Source organism: Macaca fascicularis, chromosome 9 (genome assembly GCF_037993035.2).
Source record: "Macaca fascicularis isolate 582-1 chromosome 9, T2T-MFA8v1.1".
In the NCBI taxonomy this organism is placed as follows: domain Eukaryota; kingdom Metazoa; phylum Chordata; class Mammalia; order Primates; family Cercopithecidae; genus Macaca; species Macaca fascicularis.
The window spans coordinates 98163914-98179728 of NC_088383.1; the positions used below are offsets into that span (position 1 = coordinate 98163914).

General features: G+C 40.7%; 1 long non-coding RNA gene across 1 annotated transcript in view; it reads right to left on the reverse strand.

Annotated features, from left to right (window-relative positions):
* Positions 1 to 4973: 4973 nt before the first annotated feature.
* The window catches only part of LOC123566833 (uncharacterized), a 45245-nt gene continuing 34403 nt past the window's right edge, over positions 4974 to 15815 (reverse strand). The window contains exons 2-4 of the long non-coding RNA XR_006689481.3: positions 10953 to 11077; positions 9714 to 9819; positions 4974 to 8479 (exon numbers count right to left, since the gene is read on the reverse strand). This is a non-coding gene — a long non-coding RNA (uncharacterized lncRNA). The remainder of the gene's footprint in view (positions 8480 to 9713; positions 9820 to 10952; positions 11078 to 15815) is intronic.

A 15815-nucleotide genomic window follows, 5' to 3' on the forward strand; every position in this document is an offset into this window, starting at 1 on the left:
GGCTATGAAGGGAAAATGGGGTTGCTACCACACAGTGTGGGTAAGGAGTATGGTGGCTTGCAGGAGGTCTTCTGGGGTGCCTCTTTGTATTCCCATATCCTGAAATCAATATTAAAATGAAAACAATTCAATGCAGTGAGGACTGCTAATGGCACTGACCCTTTAAGAATGAGGTCTGGGACAGCTTACCAGATAAGGAGTCATGACAAGAACCGGTGTTTGCCAAGGGCAAGTGTAATATGGAATAGGTAGTAAAAGAAGGAAGTTATAGGCTGGGCGCAGTGGCTTACGCTTCTAATCCCAGCAGTTTGGGAGGCCAAAGCAGGCAGATCATTTGAACCTCAGGGGTTCAAGACCAGCCTGGGCAACATATCGAAGCTCCGGCTCTACAAACAAACAAACAAACAAAACCCACAAAAACTAACCAGATATACTGGCATGCACCTGTAGTCTCAGCTACTCAAGAGGTTGGAGTGGGAGGATCACTTGTGCCCGGTAGGTTGAGGCTTCAGTGAGCCAAAATTGCACCACTGCACTCCAGCCTGGGCACACAGAGTGAGACTCTGTCTTAAAAAAGAAAATTTAAAAAAAAAAAAACTTGTTTTAAGTTCAGGGGCACATGTGCACGATGTTCAGGTTTGTTACATAAGTAAATGTGTGTCATGGGGGTTAGTTGTACAGATTATTTCATCACCCAGGTATTAAGCCTAATACCCATTAGTTATTGTTCCTGATCCTCTCCCTCCTCCCACTGCCTGCCCTCCAGTAGCTCCAATGTGCATTGTTCCCCTCTATGCGTCCATGTGTTCTCATCATTTAGCTCCCACTTATAAGTGAGAACATGTGGTATTTGGTTTTTTATTCCTGTGTTAGTTTGCTAAGGATAATGGCCTCCAGCTCCATCCTTATCCCTGCAAAAGACATAATCACATTCCTTTTTATCGCTGCGTAGTATTCTATAGTGTATGTGTACCACATTTTCTTTATCTAATCTATGATAGATGGGCATTTAGGTTGATTCCATGTCTTTTCTATTGTGAATAGTGCTGCAAGGAACATATATGCGCATGTGTCTTTATAATAGAATGATTTATATTCCTCTGGGTACATACCTGGTAATGGGAATGTTGGGTTGAATGGTATTTCTGTGTTTAAGTCTTTGAGGAATCACCACACTGTCTGTCTTCCACAATGGCTAAACTAATTTACTCTCCCACCAACAGTGTAAAAGTGTTCCTTTTTCTCTACAACCTCCCTAGCATCTATTATTTTTTGACTTTTTATTAACAGCCATTCTGACTGGTGTGAGACGATATTTCATTGTGGTTTTAATTTGCATTTCTCTAATGAACAGTAATGTTGAACTTTTTTCATTTGATTGTTGTCTGCATGTATGTCTTCTTTTGAGAAGTGTTTGTTCATGTCCTTTGCCCACTTTTTAATGGAGTTGTTTTCTCTTATAAATTTGTTTAAGTTCCTTACAGATGCTGGATATTAGGCCTTTGTCAGATGCATAGATTGCAAAATGTTTCTCCCATTCTGTAGGTTGTCTGGTCACTCTGAAGACAGGTAAAAGAAAGAAGTTATAAACACTAGCTACAACCTTGTGCCCTATCACAGAAATGAAGACTAAACAGCTAACATCAGAATTCCTCTTTTGGTGGAGGGGAGGGAAGCATAAAGAATTCTTTTTTTATTTTTCTTTTTGTTTATAAAAGAAATTAACTTGATACATTTTCTAGAGTCAGAGTGGAACATTTTGTCCCTCATTGTAGGAGGAAGATGAGAGGAGGAGCTGGGTGTCCTCTGGAAAAATGGAGTTAGAGGTAGGGGGAGCTGGATGAGAAAGAGGAAGCATTTGTGGCACTATGTGTGACTATTTTGGGGGTACTGGGAAGTTAATTTCACATCTGGATCAACACAAGCAGCATAAACACGGTGTCAGGGAAGCAGGAGCTCAGGAGACCATGAGACTGGAACCCAATTTACCTAGGCTTCTGTAAAGCATCAACAAAGGCTCTGAGGAAACAGAGCTGATGGTTAAGAACATTTTTGACACCCTGAAAAGTGTTGTGCTGAAAAAAATATTGTGAAGTGGGGAACTGTGAGGAGCCTGCTAGGGAAAGAAGAAAGCCACAACTGACAGGACATTACTCATAATCTGGTCAAAGGACTTAGCCAATGTAAAGACAGACAGCATATGTGGGTATTCATTGAGATATTCTTGAGCTATTGGTCATTTATAGCAAGAAGGCAGATTAGAAATAAAACCAGGTATTTTACTGGGCCTCATTTCTTCAAGATGCTCTGTGAGCATGAAGAATTCACAGGGCCAGAGAGCAAAGGTAAACACACTACAGCTCATGGGCCTAAACCAGTCTGCCACCTGTTTTTGTAAATAAAGTTTTACAAAAAATAAAGCTATCTTTATTTTTACTTGCATTATACGCAGAACATTAGAGGCATGGAACAGTGTCTGACACATGGTTGAAATTCAATATATACTGAGTGAATTAATGAATGAATAAAGATGGATCCATAAAGATAAATGGATGGCTGGATGGACAAAGTATGTTTTCTGAGTTCAACTTCCCTAAATTTTTCCTCAGTCATTCAGAAAAATACAGAGAACACAGAGAGAACAACCACTGAAAAATTATTGGCAATTATCTCTATATTGGAGGAAACAATTTAGAACAACCTCTGCTGGTCATGATTGGGTTTAGAGATATGACTGGATTGGAGGCAGTAAGGTGCCTTCTTTCAATCATCTTCCAAGAAAACAAAGTACTACTATATTTGAACTTATCTAGTGACTTTTACTCTACGTTGTTGTTGTTGTTTTTAAAAAAAAGAAAAAAAAAAAGAAAACAAGGAACCCTCTGCACTCTTTCCTTATGTAAATATGCTTCTCTTGTTTTTGTTTGTATTTTTTTTTAAGTGTCTCATGCTCACTTACCTATATTACAAAAATAACTTGGAAACACAGAGGGCTACATAAATGTGAGGTGTAAGGGATTATATACTGCCATTTTGAGAACCCCTCATATAATCCTGCCTCTTTTCTTCAGTTTCCCTCTTTTTGATCAGATTATGCTCCTGGTATAAATCAGGCTCAGGACCAAGAACCCTGGTGGGACCAACAAGAGGGTCACAGCAAGAGAAAGAAGAACAATTTCTACCAAAACATGTTACTCAGTTTCTTTCTCTCAGGAAGTAATAACAGGAATGTTTTCATTGTCTCAGTTCTAATGATTTCATACTGAAAGAGAAAAAATAAGTCACAAGACCAGTGATCTCCATGGCTGGATTGACTCCAAGAGATAAAACCTGTGGCAAGAATAGATAGGAGTTGAGTCATTGTGCCCAGAAGGTCTGTAAACATGATTGAGGAGATAATTCTCTCTGCTTTAGTGCGGCAGGGAGGTGTGGAGAAGGGTCCAGTAACACGTATTAACAGCGTGCAGTTTGGGGCTTTTCTTGGTTTAGCTGATTTAATCCTTACAGTAAACATCTGTGATAGGAAGCAGAGGCAAAGAGAGGTTAAGCAATTTCCCCAGGGCTACACAACTAAAACGCTGCTGTATTTTGCTTCAGACCTGGAAGACCTGGCAATGGTATATGAGTTTAGAATATTAACCAAAAATATAAAATCACAAAGACAGGCTCCAAATAGTTCTTTATGCTTTGGAAAAGTAAGAAGTCTCATAAAATATAATCGAATTGTGAAAAATGTAAAATCTTCACTCTAGGTTAAAAAAAGGAATAATGAAGAACACAAAATATATGCTACTTACATATGTGTTATAGTAATTTTATTTACATATATTTATATTTTAAAATATAGAATATAAAATTACTTTTATATATAGTATAATTAAAAGAATGTACATGGTCTAAATATATTTTGATAAAAAGAATATATAGTCTTCTTTCATATGTACACACACACAGAGACATATATATAATGGCAACATACAGAATGATAAGAGGTTTTTACCAACAATTGCTTATAGCTAATGTATAACACACTTGATAAAATGGCTTCTGTGAAAGACCAGTTAGTACCAAATGATCTGCCCCCAGAAAAACAGCCACCATTCTTGACTACATTAATAGAAATAGAATAACCCCTAAAGGGAGATGAGAAGCATTCTAAGCTGCACTGATCATGAGTTCCTATGTGATGCTTTGTGTCCATTTGGAGCTCTAGTGCTTTAAAGCTGAAATGAACCCTGGCCTTTCCACCACCCTCCCTGCCCATAGTATGGTATATCCTCTTATTCCTACTCTCTCACCTTATTGAGAGTTTAATTTCCAACCAGTTCAGCCAAAGAGGACTATTCTCTAGAAAATGAGAGAGAGAATGAATTAGCAGATAAATGAAGAGTGTGAGGGAGGCCTTGGGTGGTCCTAGGGCTGGAAGAGAGTTTTGGAGATGCATTCAGGGATTTGTTTTCTACCAGGTGGCAGAAAATAGGGAAAGATAAGAGTGTAAGGGGTTTGCATCTATGGAAGGATTCCAGATTTCCAAATGTATTGGCAGGAACAAAGTTCTTGTCATGACCCTTGATTGGAGAGCAGGGCTTTGAGCCAAGCCACAAGGGATGATAGAGAACAATTGATAGAAAACTCCATTCATTTCCTGAGAAAGTAATAGGAAAATATAAACCCACAAACAAAAAAAGTGACCTTCCCATGCTCCCAGAGAGGTAACAGAATTGACAGTGCAAAGAGGAATTTTCTAGCATAAATCTGGGCTATAAGCACCGTACTTCAGTAAGGAAGTGGGAAATGGTAGCCATGTGTGAATTAAATAGCAGCTCAACACCATTTTGGACAAAAAATGGGGCCAGGATTTAAGACATGGTGTGAAGCATCTGGTCAATTTCTTTGACCTGGAAATTCTAATTTCTGGAATGCATCATATTGAAAAACCCAGACAATTGTACAAAGACGGACGTACAGTGATATTCATTTCAGCATTGTTTGTAATAGTGATAATCTGAACATAACTTAAATGTCCAGCAAAAATAGGTTAATTAAACACTAAAATATGCCTATTAAATGTTGTCCTTGAAAAAAATAGCAAGATTATAAGTACTGACTGGGAGAGATATCCAAGATTTATCATTGAATTGAAAACCACAGCTACAAAACAACATGGGTGGGGAGTGATGAAAGGATATTATGATCGAAGTTTAACTTCAGACTTTTATTTTGTTTATATTGATGAGTTTATAATATATAGATTTTTATTTTTATAATTAGAAAACATATGCCAAAAATTTAAGGGTATCAATGTGTAGCAAAAAAAAAAGCAAAAGGAAGAATCTCTCTCCCCAGTCGTTGCCTGAACATGCTCTCAGGCAAACAGGAAATGAAGCAGGAAAAGGTTCCTTGAGACACTAGAAGGCGGGGAGGGGTCTCCTGGGTACATTCTCCCTTCGCCTCCCACTACCTCGCCTGGTGTTAAACACAGCTGGAAAACTGTTTCATCAAGCATTAGTTAGATTTTCATAAGGAGTGCACAACCTACATCCCTCACATGGGCAGTTCACAATAGGGTTTGCACTCCTGTGAGAACCTAATGCCGCCACTGATCTGACAGGAGGCGGAGCTCAGATGGTAATGCTCAGTTACTGGCCACTCACCACCTTCTGTGCGGCCCAGTTCCTAAGAGGACACAGACAGGTACTGGTCCATGACTAGGGGGTAGGTATATATAATATAGTCAAACAAAGTAAGCAGCAAAACAAAATTGGAAGCAAAGATGGTTAGATCAGAATGTTTGTGAACACCTTAGTGTCCATTCCACAAACTTCCTACTGTGTATAAAGCCACACTAATCAATGTACATCATTGACTAATGTTTATTTCCAGGTGTCTCCCCTGGAAAATCTCTACCACCAGCCATCCACTCCCCCTCTTCACACACACACAAAATGCCCTCCAACTCTTTTTGCTCATCCATAATTGCATCCATCCCAAAAGAGTATTTCTGAAAAATTAGTCTCCTCCAGAAGATTGCTCTGACCACTGTCCTCTGTCTATCATACTCTGCTCTAGTTCGTTTGTTTTGTTTTGCTATCACTGTTAGGGAATTTACTTTCTGTGCAAAAAACCTTTATTGGACTCCCAGTGTTTGTCAAGTAATGTGATAAACAAGAGTGTAGCAAATGAAAAGGCGCATGCCTAACTATAGCAGTTCACACTACAATACCATGCTATCGTGCTCCAGTTGATAGCAGTTCGCATGACAATATTGAGCTATTGTGCTCCGGTTGAGAACACACACCCCCTTCCATTGTCTCATTTACCAATAAAGCAGGAGTAGCTCCAACCATTCCATATGCTCTTCAGTTTTGAAGGGCTTTCCTCTCTCCATCTCTTTAGATGTATGTAAATTTAATTTTGCAATCAGATTACAAACTCCAGAAAGACAGGGACCAGGGCTTTTATCTCATAATAATACTTATCTTCCCTGACATTGTGGGGGAATTTTAGCCTGTGGTGCTTGGCCTTGAGTGAGTAAGTGGTGGGGGCAAGGAGAGTCTCTGCCTGCATCCTTTTACTAGGCACAAAAGGAGTCTACAGGAGGGTGCAGCGTCTGATGGAAAACTGAAACACCCTAGAAGCTTGGTTTGTAAGGACCTGGTGAAGCAGCTGATGAGAGAAGTGGAGCTGTCCCTCCTGTTGATTTCAAAAATATCAGAAAGTCATATACTTGCAGATAACACTTAAACATTTCCACATATTTTCTCTAACTACCCTTACCATCCTTTATATGACCTTTTTCATCTCCCTTTTACTCACCAATGTTTTCATGATAAACTATTTTTTAATTTTTTATTCTCAGAATCAAACATTGAAAAATATTTGAGGCATTCTTTGCAATGTTTTGAATAAATACTGTCTTTGAAGAAATGTTTTAAATAAAATCTATTTTTGAATAAATGCTCTCTTTTAAGGTATACTATTGACAATGTTTCCATTTGAATACTGCAGGTTCTGGGATAAACAAAGTAAAAACAAAACCCCTATCCCTTAGTGGCAGGGATGAGTATAAAAGACTAAATGTCAAAAAGAACCTCCCCAGAGGATGGAGCCAGGTGAATGAACAGCAATGACTCAGACCAGGTGTGGTGGCTGACACCTGTAATCTCAGCAATTTGGGAGGTCAAGGCAGGCAGATCACTTGAGGTCAGGAGTTCAAGACCAGCCTGGCCAACATGACAAAATCCTGCCTCTACTAAAAACACAAAAATTAGCCGGGCATGGTAGTGCGCACCTGTAGTCTCAGCTACTCAGGAGGTAGAGGCAGGAGAGTAGCTTGAACCCAGGAAGCAGAGGTTGCAGTGAGCTGAGATTGTGTCACTGCCCTCCAGCCTGGGTGACAGAGCAAGATTCTGTCTCAAAAAAAATAAAAAAAATAAAAAATAACAATGGCTGGATAGTTCTTATCAGATAGCAAAATCAGGGTCTAATTAAGAAACTTCTGCCATTAGCAGGGAAGGGGATCTTCAAAATGTCTATCCAGCAGAATTTCATCATTGCTATAGATTCCTGACCTCTGAGATTCTTCCATTTCTTTTTTCAATTGAAAGTATTTATTATAGTTAACCTACCACAATACACATGATACCATGATACACATGAGTTATCTAGTCTTAACTAGCCTTTTGATTTTTTTTTTAAGCACCAGACCACAAGGAGTCACATACACACCTTTAGGTAGGACAGCGCTTTACTCAGAAATCCCTGACCATGAGCTGAGTGCAATGATTCCTTGACTGTGGGTTGGCTCCCCTGGGAAAGGTCTGATTATGTTCTATGTTTGGGAAGAAGGGTATACATGGTTATTTAGGGCCAGAGTAGGATACTGTGGTGGAAACAACTCATGATCCTTCCAAATTAGTGTTTCCCCTTTAATATGAAGTTGTCACCAGGAAGCGGGCTTCCTATTTCACAGCTACATGAACTAACCTTCACTTCTCCCCAGGTGGGCTGTGAACTAGTTCTTCCAAATGGAATATGAGTGAATGTGATGTATGTCATTTCCAGGTGAAGATGGTTAAGAATCAGGTGTACCCTCTTTACTCTCAATTTCCAGGCTCTCGGGGATGGTAGAGTCACAGGATGGAAGAACTCTGTGTCCTTGGATCATTGCATGGAAGAGAACTGCCAGGTGCCCAGGAACAGCAGCCTTGGACAGTTATGTGAACAAGAAATAAACTTCTTTTACAGTGTCATTTATGTTTTTGAACTTCTTTGTTATAGCAGCTAGGCATATACTAATTCAGGGATTCCATGATAGCAATATTTCTTCTCTTTTGAGTAGGTTTCCAAACCTTGCTTTTCCACAATTCTGAAATATTTTGGTTCTGGGATAAACTTTTCTACTCTTTTGGCAGCACAAAGATCCCTTTGTACAGAGGCACTAATTCTTCTTCTTCTGGAGTAGCATCCCAGTTTCTCACTGTGGCCAACAAAGAGAATAAAAGGAAAAAGAGGATCCGAAATAGCAACCCAGCTGCAGTTACCAATACCTGATAATACTATAGTCAAAGCTCCACATTAGAGAACAGACCACTTTCAGTAGCGTGACCTCTGGTCTTAGAAGTAAGTGGTATTCAAATATGGTAAAAGGTAGTGGTGGCAGTAGTACGTAGTAATAACTAACACTTATTTGGCATTTACCATGTGCCAAGCACTGTTCTCAGAGCTTTATACATAGTAGTCCACTTAATCTCCATAAAACCCTATGTGGTAAGTACTAACATAATTCCTTTTTCTTTTTTTAGAGACCTAGTCACATTCTGTCACCCAGGCTGGAGTACAATGGTGCAATCTTGGTTCACTGCAGCCTCGAACTCTGGGCTAAAGCAATCCTCCTGGGTAGCTAGAAGGACAGGCTCATGACACCATGCTTGGCTATTTTTTAAAAAAATTTTGTAGAGATAGGGTCTTGCTATATTGCCCAGGCTGGTTTCAAACTCCTGGCCTCAAGCAATTCTCCTGCCTCTGCCTCTCAAAGTGCTGAGATTACAGACATGAGCCACTGTACCTGGGCACAATTCCCATTTTAAAAATGAAGAAATTGAGGCACAGAAAGGTTTCTAATACGGTTTGGCTTTGTGTCCCCACCCAAATCTCATCTCAAATTATAATCCCCATAATCCCCACATGTCAAGGGCTGGAACTAGTGGGAGAATTGGATCATGGGGGTGGTTTCCCCTATGCTATTCTTATGATAGTGAGTGAGTTATCATGAGATCTGATGGTTTTATAAGCCTCTGACATTTCCCCTTCTTACATTCACTCCCTCCTGCCGCCTTGTAAAGAAGCGGCCTTGCTTCCCCTTTGCCTTCTGCCATGATTGCAAGTTTCCTAATCCCTCTCCAGCTATGGGGAACTGTGAGTCAGTTAAACTTCTTTCCCTCATAAATTACCCAGTCTCGGGTAATATCTTTCTAGCAGTATGAGAACAGACTAACACAGTTTCCACCTCTATTACTTAGCAGCAGCTGTCAGATCCTGACCCCTTTTCTCTAACCATATGTAATTCCTCTTACTGCTCCCACTTACTCTTTTTTTCCCATTCACTTACCCCATATTGTCTAACTTATTTATTATTGTATTAGTCTGCATTGGCTGCCATAATGAAAAATCACAGACGAGGTGGCTTAAGCAAAAGAAATCTATTTTCTCACAGTTCTAGATGCTAGAAGTCCAACTTGGTTTCTGGTGAGGCCTCTCTTCCCGGCCTGGAGACGGCAGCCTTTTCTCTGTCTTCACATGGCCTTTCCTCTGTGTGCGCTGAGAGAGAGAGAGAGAGAGATCTGAGGTCTCTTCTTTTTCTTCTTTGTATGAAGACATCAGTGTTATCAGATTAGGGGCCCCACCCTTAAGACCTCATTTAACCTTAATTACCTCCTCACAGGCCCTATTTCCAAAGTTATGTCGAGGGTTAGGGTTTCGATGATGAATTTTGGGAAAGGAGTGGGGAAGTCAATTCAGTCCATAGCAGTTGAGCTTATTGCGATCTCTCTCCTAATAGAATATAAGCTCCATGAGGACAGAGATCTTTGTGTACTGATGTATCTTAAGTGCCTAGAATGGTGTCTAGCACATAGTAGATTCTCAGTAAGTATTGACTTGATGAATGAATGGTGAATGAATGAATGAAACAAGCACTCCTAGTGTTCTAACAGAGATAAGGGTACAAATTGTCCCAGCAGAAGTTTATTTAGGGGAGTCTTATTTCTGAATAGGACTATGGAAAAGTAAAGTCATTTACCCACATCAAGTTTCCACTCAAAGACTGCCCAACTGCAGTCTGAATAATTAATGTTGAAAAATGTCTTAGTCCATTTTGTTCTGCTGTAACAGAATACCACAGATTGGTAGATTGGGAGATTGGGTAATGTATAATGAACAGACATTTATTGACTCATGGTTCTGGAAGCTGGAAAGTTCAAAATCAAGGAGGCACATGTGGCCAGGGCCCTCTCACTGGTCATCCCATGATGGAAGGGTAAAAAGGGGGTGAGGGTGAGCAAGAGAAGGTTGAAGTCATCCTTTTATATGGAACTCAGTCCCTCAATAATGTCATTAATCTATTCAAGAGGACAACGCCCCTATAACCCAAATACCTCCCATTAGGTCCCACCTCCCAAAACTGCCACATTGGGGATCAAGTTTCCAAACACATTAACTTTGGGGAACATATTCAAACCACAGCAAGAAGAAACGGTGTGTAATTAATTTTTGAAAAAGAATAAGAATGGGGAGCTGGCCAAGTGCTGTGGCTTATGCCTGTAATCCTAGCACTTTGGGAGGCTGAAGCAGGAAGATCAGTTGAGCCCAGGAGTTTGAGAGCAGCCTGGGGAACATATTGAGACCCTATCTCGACAAGAAATAAAAAATTACCTGGGTGTAGTGGTACTCACCTGTGATCCCAGCTACTCAGGAGACTGAGATGGGAGATCACTTGAGCCTGGGAGGGAGGTGAAGGCTACAGCGAGCTCTGATTGTGCCACCGCACTCCAGTCTGGGTGACAGAGCAAGACTCTGTCTGAAAAGAAAGAAAAAGGAAGAAAGGAAAGGAAAGGAAAGGAAAGGAAAGGAAAGGAAAGGAAAGGAAAGGAAAGGAAAGGAAAGGAAAGGAAAGGAAAAAAGAATGGGGAGCTATTTTATTAACCATATCAATATTTTTGAAGTTCACTTGGAAGATCATTTTAAACATATATATTTGTGAATGAGTACAGAAGAGAATGTTATATAGGTGGGAACACACTGTTTCCAAATTATAGCCCATTGTGGTGATCAAGAGAACCCACTGTCTACCTAAGTATTCCTCTAATAAGTGTGAATACTATTGAACTAGTCACCACCTCTTCTAGGTGGACAAAACTACAGTTAAACATAGACTCGAAACAACAAGAGGGTCGATTTTTACAAAAAATCTCAAGGAAAAAGCATAGAGTTTCATTTTATAGAAGTAAAAGTATTTTTGCCTACATTCAATATATTATTTGGTTCTCAGACTTTAGCATGCATTATAATTATCTGGAAGGCATATCAACACCTAGATTTCTGGGTCCCACACTGGAATTTCTGATTTTATCAGTCTACAATGGGGCCTAAGAATTTGCACTTCTAACAAGTTTCCAGGTGATGCTGATACGGCTGGTGGCCAGTTGCAATATGAGAATTATTGTGTTATACCATCTGTAGTTGATGTAACCCATTCCAGAAACAGGAAGCAAATCTATATTATATATAAACGAAACCTATTGTCCTAGGAAATATGAACAGGGCCTATATTCCAGGAAAAAGACACATATATATTTGTAGCAACCAGGGAAATCAGAACTCTTTCTAGTAAGTTTCATTTTCTCATAATAGAAATAACACCAGGAGAAAGTTGGTTTTCTTTTTCAGTTGCTATTTTGCAATCACATTGCATGCAGTCTCACACTAGCCCAGCTACTAAATCAGCTGATGCATGCTGTGGTAACATTATATACAGGCACTAGCCATACAAATTTCTGAAGTGTGAATCAGTATCTCAACTATTTCAAAGCACAGTGGTAAAAACCTTTCTCTATGCTTCTCCCCAACCAGTACCTTTGTTCATAAGATTTTTAAATTCCTGTCCAAATTCCTGTCTTGAATACTGAGTCCAAAAAATAAATCAAAACAAACCCACAGCATTTCTACTTTCCTATTTCAGCATTTCTTAAAAACCTAACATATATTTCTATAAGTACCTAATAGAACTTGTAAATAGAAGCCAGGTGCTGTGGCTCGTGCCTATAATCCCAGCACTTTGGGAGTACTTCCCAAGGCGAGCAGATCCCTTAAGGCTAGGAGTTCAAGACCAGCCAGGTCAACATGGCAATACTCCATATCTATTAAAAATACAAAAATTAGCTGGGCCTGGTAGCTGTAGTGCCAGCTACTCAAGAGGGTGAAGCACGAGAACTGCTTGAACCCGGTAGGCAGAGGTTGCAGTGAGCCAAGATCTTACCACTGTAGTCCAGCCTTGGCAACAGAGCAAGACTGTCAAAAGAAGAAGAAGAAGAAGAAGAAGAAGAAGAAGAAGAAGAAGAAGAAGAAGAAGAAGAAGAAGAAGAAGCAGCAGCAGCAGCAGCGAAGGAGGAGGAGCAGCGGAGGAGGAGGAACTTGTAAATAGAAAAGGAACTTGAAGCTCTTGAGTAAGACACAAAAGTAAGGGTTTCCAACTGGAGCAGGCTTAGCTGTGCATCCTAATCAAAGGGTAGAGACTTTTTAGGAAGGACAATTTCTTTTTCCTCCCTGCCCTAGGCGGAAAAAAAATATGATAAATAACCTTTCCCAAGACTGAATAACCTACTTAACAACCTCAGTTTTGCTGGAGAAAGTGTTCTATCTGTGCTTTGTGTAATTTTCTGACCTCAATCTTTGAGGTACTATTATTTTCTTTTGGGTCTATATACATGATTACTCCCTTTGTGACTAAGGGTATGAATAAGGAAAAATCAAGGAAAATACATTTCTTCTATCATTCCAAAACACTACAGCTGTACATTGTGATTTGGGGATGCCAAATACCAGGTCAACAAGCAGGGATTTAAAATATGGTGGGGATTCTGGTTCAGGATGACTGACTAGAGACATCAGACACCCACCCTCTTTAGAAAGAAGAACCAAAATTATGAATAGATAATTATACCTCGAATAGAACATCTAGGAGAGAACACTAGAATTCAACAGAGAAGTCATGGGAAACACCTGAGGCATAGAAGCAGCAGGAATCAAGTGACCAGCTTGGCTGAGATTGGCCAGGAGACCAGAGGGCCTTGGCATTTCAGGGAAAGGGCAAATGAGAGAACTTCAGCAGTCCACATCCCTCCTGCAAACTGCGGCAATCTGAAACATGAGAGAGTTTCTCTACCCATACAAACTCTGGCACCAGTATGGGTGGTGATTTGGAGACCCCACAAGGGTATTTCATGAGACAGGAAACTCACGCTGGGTCTCTCAGGTCCCCAAGACCTAAGCGGCACCATTGTGAGACTATAGTCATGGAATTGTGTCCTATCCTGGGAACCACAGCCCCCGTATCTCCATATCCCAGGAGCCCCCAGTGATATTTCCCAGTGTCCACCCAGTGAGCTGCAGTGACATAGCACTGGCTAGACCCAAAGGTAATACAGGGTCCGCAGCACCCCAGCCCACAGAGAGTACTACTCCCCAGGGAAAGAATGGTGCAATGTGCCAAAAAGACAGCCCCTGATACAAAGGAAACCAAAACATGTCCTTTCCAGAGTCCCCTGTTTGGGGCTGTGAGAAGTGACCCTACACTTAGCAGCACCACAAACTCTGTACTCGGCCTCACAAGTGGATAGTAAGATACCCTCCCACTGGTGCTTGGGCTTACATGTAGAGAGCGGAACCCCTTCTTGCCCTCCACACACTGCTGCAGGCACAGCCACTGATGCTACTACCAGAGAGGCTGGGGCAGGGAAACCAGAGGGCTGCCTGTCTGGTGCCGTGAGTGGTGACTGCACCCCCACTGGACGCATGGCCTCTGTGCCTAGGCTCACACATAAAGAACAGGGTCTCTCCTCTCTCTGTACAGTGCTGCGGGGTTGCTGTTATAGAGAATGAAAGAGCCTGAGAGCTGTGTGTCTGGGGCTATAGGTGGCAACCCTGCACCACAGCCACTGCCAACATCAGTGTGCACTTATCAGAACCCAAGGGGTTGTCCCACCGTTGGCTACTGCCATTGTCTAGATCACATCAGTTGCCCAGGGACTTGAGAACCCAGTCACCCACCTAGCCCACTGCTGCAACTACCATCATCTGAGCAAGCTATCTGGGGGCCCAGGAATTAGCCTACTTGGTCCCACTAACACCAGTGCCAGTGTATGTTGTTCTGGGGCCCAAGTTCAGACATCCTCAACCCACTGCTGCCACCACTGGGGACTGAAGACTGGCCCACATGGCAACCATGTTCCCAGTAAAATATCACGATAGCCTCCACTGATAACCCCACCCTAAACCATCAAGGAAATAACATATATCACTGATCACAGCCAAATAAATTTTACAGAGACTACACTACCATGTACATTCAGAATCAAAGCCAAAGTGCCTTACTCAACCAATATTGTTGATATATCTTCAGGAAAAAGTCCTCCCCTACAAAAGCAAATTCAAAAACTGAAAGAAGTGACTATTATACTAGATGCTCAGATATCAGTGAAAGGACACAGGAAGCATGTAAAAGCAAGGAAATATGATACCTTCAAAGGAATACAATTCCCCAGCAACAGATCCCAATCAAAAAGAAACCTAGGAAACCCAGGAAAAACAATTCAAAATTATGATACTAAGTACGGTGGCTCACACCTGTAATCCCAGCACTTTGGGAGGCCGAGGTGGGCATATCACCTGAGGTCAGGAGTTCGAGACCAGCCTGGCCAACACGGTGAATCCCCGTCTCTACTAAAATTACAAAAATTAGCTAGGCATGGTGGCACATGCCTGTAATCCCAGCTTGGGAGGCTGAGGAAGGAGAATCACTTGAACCTGGGAGTCAGAGGTTGCAGTGAGCAGAGATTGCACCACTGCACTCCAGCCTGGGCCACAGAGTGAGACTTCATCTCAAAAAAAAAAAAAAAAAAAAAAAAAAAAAAATATATATATATATATATACACACACACACACACACACACACACATATACATGTGTATGTGTGTGTGTGTGTGTGTGTGTGTGTGTATATATATATAATACTAAAGAAGCTCAGCAAGATACAAGAGAATTCCAAATCCAATACAATTCAAACAATACACAGATATCAGAGAAACAATTCAGGATATGAATGAGAAATGTGCCAAAGAAATAGATATCACAAAAATAACCAGACTGAAATTCTGAAACTGAAGAATTTGAATGAAATACAAAATATACAAAAAGTTTCAACAATAGACTAGACCAAGCAGAAGAGAGAACATCAGAACTTGAAGAAAGGTCTTTTGAAATAACCCAATAAGACAAAAATAAAGAAAAAATAATAATTAAAAAGTATGAACAAAGTCTTCATGATCTATGGGACACTGTAAGGTGACCAAATATATGAATTATCAGTATCCCAAAAGACAAAGAGAAACTGAAAGGGTTTGAAAACCTATATAATGAAATAATAGATGAGAACTTCCCAAGTCTAGTAAGAGATTTAGACATCCAGATACAGGAGGTCCAGCAATCCCCAATCAGATACAGTGCAAAAAGGTCTTCTCCATGGCACATTATAATCAGA